Source organism: Acartia tonsa, chromosome 5 (assembly GCF_053477335.1).
Source record: "Acartia tonsa isolate MP-2025a chromosome 5, ASM5347733v1, whole genome shotgun sequence".
NCBI lineage: Eukaryota > Metazoa > Arthropoda > Copepoda > Calanoida > Acartiidae > Acartia > Acartia tonsa.
In genome coordinates, this window is record NC_137264.1 from 41,028,116 (window position 1) to 41,034,115 (window position 6,000).

Consider the following 6,000-nt stretch of genomic DNA (forward strand, 5'->3'; position numbering starts at 1 on the left):
TTGCAGGTAAAGTACACAAATCAGGATCACACATCTGGGACAAGGATGGTTCACTCCTTAAAACTGATGAAGATATTCTAAATAGATGGGCAGAGCACTTCACTGAACTGCTGAATCTTCTAGTTCCAGAGGAAGAAACTGAGATTCCACCCTCAGATGCACTTGACATTGACTGTCGAGCGCCAAATCTATTGGAAATCAAGGAGGCCATTAAAAGTTTGAAAAATAACAAGGCCGCTGGACCTGATAACATCCCAGCTGAGGTCATAAAAGCAGACCTAGATACGTCTGCTGAGGCATTCCTACCTTTGATCACAAAGATATGGAATGATGAGTTATGCCCAGAGGACTGGAAGAATGGACATTTCTCAATACTAGCCAAAAAAGGAGACTTGACCCATTGTGGAAACTACAGAGGGATAATGCTCCTTTCAGTACCTGGACGTATCCTTAGTAAGATTCTTCTTAATAGAATAAAGAAGAAGGTTAATGAAAGGTTAATGAAAAGCTAAGACCTAATCAGGCTGGATTTAGACCAAACCGTTCCACTATTGATCAGATAACCTCTCTAAGAATCATCATAGAGCAATCCAAGGAATGGAACTCTGAGCTTTTTGTCAAATTCATTGACTACAAAAAAACATTTGATTCTTTAGATAGAAGATCTCTCTGGAAAATCTGCAGACACTATGGCATTCCAGAAAAGATAATCAATATCATTAAAGCTATCTATCATAAAGGAGGTGGAAATGTAATGTATAAAGGTAAACTATCAACCTTTTTTGAGATTGTAACAGGCGTTAGACAAGGATGCCTTCTTTCTCCCTTCCTTTTCCTCCTTGCCATTGACTGGATCATGAAGAACTGTGAAAGTAATGATGGCATTTGCTGGTAGCTATTTGGCAATTTCAAATATTTAGGAGATCTGGACTTTGCTGATGATATTGCTTTGTTAACAAGCAATAGAAGTCAAATGCAAAGAAGGACTAACAGGATAGCTGAAACCTCCAAGAAAATTGGACTAGAAATAAATGTTCCTAAAACCAAAATACTCAGATTAAATGCAAATTCCCAAGAACCAATTACTATTGGAGACCAAATTCTTGAGGATGTAGATTGTTTTGAGTATCTTGGAAGTAAAATTGATGAAGCTGGAGGCACTTTAACAGATGTTAAAGCTAGAATTAACAAATCTAGGACAGCCTTTGTCAGCCTGAACAAAATTTGGAATTCCAACAACATCTCCATAAAGACTAAGTTAAGACTGTTCAAGTCAAATGTTCTCTCTGTTTTGCTGTATGGGGCTGAAACTTGGTTCCTAAACACAGCAGTGGTCTCCAAGCTACAGACATATGTCAATAAATGTCTCAGGAGAATCCACAAGATCTTTTGGCCAAATAAGATCACAAATCCTGAGCTTCTAGAGCGCAGTGATATGTCAGACATTAAACTGACAATAAAACAGAGAAAATGGAGATGGTTGGGGCACACTCTAAGGAAAGGGCATGATGATATTACCAATCAAGCCTTGACTTGGAACCCCCACATAGGAAAGAGGAAACCAGATAGACCAAAAACAACCTGGAGGAGAGAACTCTTAAGTGAACTGAAAGCTAAGGAAATTCCATCTTTCAGCAATGCCTCAAAACGTGCAGAAACAAAGGAAGATTGGAGAACCATTGTGCATGGCCTACGTTCTGCCGAGAACTAAAAGGCAATGATGATGTTGATGATATCACCACCAAGAGAGGGGAAAGTAGAATGGTAGATTACGTTTTTTAGAGGGTCAAAACTGTAATCATAGATTATATTTCTGCTTATATAAAAATGGATTCAACTCCCTAACTGTAATAGTGAATATCAAAATATTCCTTGTTTCGTAAATGACAAATTGTAAACAAAAATTATGAAAACAAAACTTTCCAAAGTCGCCGCTTCACATTTGTTGTAAAACATAAAACTTGTTTTAGTGTAAAATCAAAAGCAGTAAGAACAATCAAATTCAAAGGTAGTGCAAACAGATACGTTGAAAAACAAATAATTGCAGTTTTAAAGACTCGTTTGATATTCATATGCGGATAAAGCAGTATTATCCTCTTAGAAATTTTTTTTCCATATTGAAAATTTGAGTATTTTGTTCAGTTTGCGCTTATAATAAATATTCATAGTGGAATTATTTGTTTTTTGTTCTTTCGACTATTTTATTGCCCTGTCAAAGATAAACTTTAGTCAAAACATCGCAGTGTCGATAAGAAGTCATCAATGAGCACTTTCATAAAATAATACAGGGTGTTTCAATAGAAACGTCTTTTTAATATCTTAATTATGCATAGAAAATAAAACAATTATAAAAAGTGCTTTATATATCTGGAAAACCTATTCTGGGACATTTATGTTTCAAATATTCAAAAATGATTTTTTCAACAAATTATGCCTTTGGTTTCAAATTGTTAAGTGGCTAAAGTTAGCTCGAAAATGTGAGAATAGTTAATTATCACATCGTGTTATAAACAGCTTTCCGCGGATATAAAAATGTATAAATATAAGATTAAAACCAGTTTTGTTAGCCCCGAGATGCCCTTATTGTTTCATTAATCATCATAAAGTTTTAGTAGGACATTTTCAGCGGCACGGACGGATGCAACGATAGACAGATGTATACCGACAACTATGTAGAAAAGCTTAATTTTCATTTCCATAACAAGTTAGAAAAAAATAATTTTAAAGCAAAAGCAATTCCCGCTTTAATAAAAGCTCGGATAAAAATTACGCAATTCGAGATTTTTAGATTTTCCGGGATTTATTGTGGCTAGCGGGGGGGGGGGGGATGACGCCTCTCGGAATAAATTTGAACTTGAGTCTGTGTATGTGTGTCGTTGTGTGTGAGTATTATTTGGCCTTAGGCCCATTCTCCGATTACCTGCAGTGCGGACGGAGACATAGAAAGTTTTACTCGGAGAAAATAGATAGATAGATAAACATACAGAGACAGTAAGAGAGGGAAAGAGTGACAGTAAGAGAGAGAGAGGGAAGGAGAGAGAGAGAGAGAGAGAGAGAGAGAGAGAGAGAGAGAGAGAGAGAGAGAGAGAGAGAGAGAGAGAGAGAGAGAGAGAGAGAAAGAGAGAGAGAGAAAGAGAGAGAGAGAGAGAGAGAGAGAGAGAGAGAGAGAGAGAGAGAGAGAGAGAGAGAGAGAGAGAGAGAGAGAGAGAGAGAGAGAGAGAGAAAGAGAGAGAGAGAGAGAGAAAGAGAGCGAGAAAGAGAGAGAGAGAGAAGAGAGAGAGAGAGAGAGAGAGAGAGAGAGAGAGAGAGAGAGAGAGAGAGAGAAAGAGAGAGAGAGAGAGAGAGAGAGAGAGAGAGAAAGAGAGAGAAAGAGTAATATAGAGAGACAATTAAAACCGAGAATGCTTGGTATACTATAGGATGCTTCATGCGCTCAGTTTATATCTGTACCTTTACCTCAACAATACAAAATATGGTCAAAAAAAGATTTTTAGAAAAATTATTGATGGTTTAAAAGTGCTTAGTAGTTAAAGTGCTTTCAAAATACTTTTTTACTTACATAAATAAATTTTAAAGTTCGGACTTTAATTAATGTTTCAAAAATAATTTAAATTTAAATTTTTTTGTGGTAGATAATTTTAATTTAAAGATAAATTGTATGTTTGTTTTAACTATAATATTAAAACCATTTATCATAATAGCAGTAAGAATTACAGACTAAATATAAAGAATTGAAAAAAGTGCAAATTGGACATTTTTAATCGTTTTTTGCAACTAGCCAGTGACTTCGCTCTCACCCTCTTGAAGCTATAAAAAAAACTTAACTCTTATATTTTTAGTAGCGAAGCTACTCTATAATTCACTATGTCCGTCCGTCCGTCCGTCCGTCCGTCCGTCAGTCAGTCCGTCAGTCAGTCCGTCCGTAACGCTATGGGGGAAATGGGATTTACTCAGCTCCTATAAAAGATAGAATGCTGAAACTTTTTGACAACATTCCCATCATTAAAGAGCACAATTAAGTATAAAACATCGATGACGATAGGACCGCTTTTAAGCAGGTTTTAGGCTATTTTTGTATTTTTCACATTTTTCTTCATATCTTCAGTGTTTATGGTCCGATTTTCAAATTTTTTTCAGTTATAGATATCAAAATTAAATTTCCTGTCGTTTAAAGAAAACAACTATGGGGTCAGACTGCCTTTAAGCAGGTTTTAGGCTATTTTTGTATTTTTCACATTTTTCTCCATATCTTTGGTGTTTATGGTCCGATTTCCAAAATTTTTTCAGTTTTACATATCAAAATTAAATTTTCTGTCCTTTAAAGAAAACAACTATAACGGCCAGACTGGCTTTCAGCAGGTTTTAGGCTATTTTTGTTTTTTCTCCATATCTTTTGTATTTATGGTCCGATTTCCAAAATTTTTTCAGTTATACATATCAAACTCAAATTTCCCTGTTGTTTAGAGAAAACAACCATGACGGTCAAACTGCTTTTTTGTAGGTTTTTGGCTATTTTTAAATTTTTTCCCTTATTTTCCATATCTCTGATGCATTTTGGGATATCAGTATCAAAATAATTTTTCCCATTGTTATGAGCATCTTTTATGTAATTTTCTTTGACCGACTTCGTTATACAAAATAAAACAAGGTTTCGTGTTTATTTTCTCCAATAAATCTATTCCTGATTTTAATAAATAAACTTTAAATCTACTTTTACGTATTTCCATCCATGATTTTTTGTGCTTCGCTACTTATGGATGTTGTCATCCTTGTTTGTATTCAATTTAAGTTAATTATTTTAATTTCAAAAAAAATTGCGGGACTACTCTATAACTCACACTTTCAAAATACCCGTCTTCTCATTCGTCTATCCTTAACAGCAATTAAAAAAGGTACAAATATAAATGGCAGGCAGAATTTATTTTTTGAAGATTCCTGAGCATCGTTATAATATTGGAAATGTGTAAAGGAGAAGCTGTGTTTCTTAGCTCTTATTTGATATAGAAGCCCTAATATTTTAATGCACTAAATGGGGAACGATTTTTACGACTGCTGTTTAAGATTACTTGGAAAACAAACATTACTTTACATGCCAGAACATATACTCTATAACTGCTCGTGTCTGTATGTCTTCCCATAAAGCACCTGTGAAGTGAGATTTCACTAATTTTAGATATTTTCATTTTTGTTTTCTATTCTTATTTCTAGGTTAAATATTTATTCATTGTTGAATTAAGGTTAAATACACTGTTTCAAACTTTTATTGAAAATGTAAATATTATTTAGTCTACAAACTTTCAATCAAAAAAGTTTGGCGATAAGTATATTGAATACTAGCGGCTTCGCCCCCCAGAATCATTTAATTGTTAATAGAGGAAAGGAATTTCATCCCAAAATTGATTTTCTGATATTTTATTCTGTTTTCTTATTTTTTTTCTATTTAACAAAACTCTAAAACAAACTTCTTTCTAGTACATCTGCTAAATATCTATAATACAAAGTATAATGATGTCTGTCCGTCCGTCCCTTAAGATCTCGGTAAACACTAAACCTATCGGATTCTACTCTTCAGGGAATATACCTACTGTTCCTGTGGTGGTTATAGGCTATTTTCTTAGTAACACTAAGTTACTAATTAAAGAGCAATTCGTTACAGAAATATTCACAGTGTATAAACGTTATTAATAATAATATTGAATATTTTTTTTAATGTTATAATAAAACTGCTAAAATTTGATAACACTGAAACCAAAGCTCGGTTCTTAAGTCTTTCTATTTTAAAACTATCACAACAAAGTAAAAGACCTTGTAGTACCCTTAATTCACTGTTATATTGTAGTTTAAAAAACTAAGAATCTGTCTGGTGTAAATTATTAATAATCGACTTTCTTCATATTTCAAAACAATATATTTTAAATATCTATTTTTGGATTTTAACATTTTAACAAGTTTCCAAGGTTTATCATTTTTGTAACTTAGTGTTCTATACCATCATATATA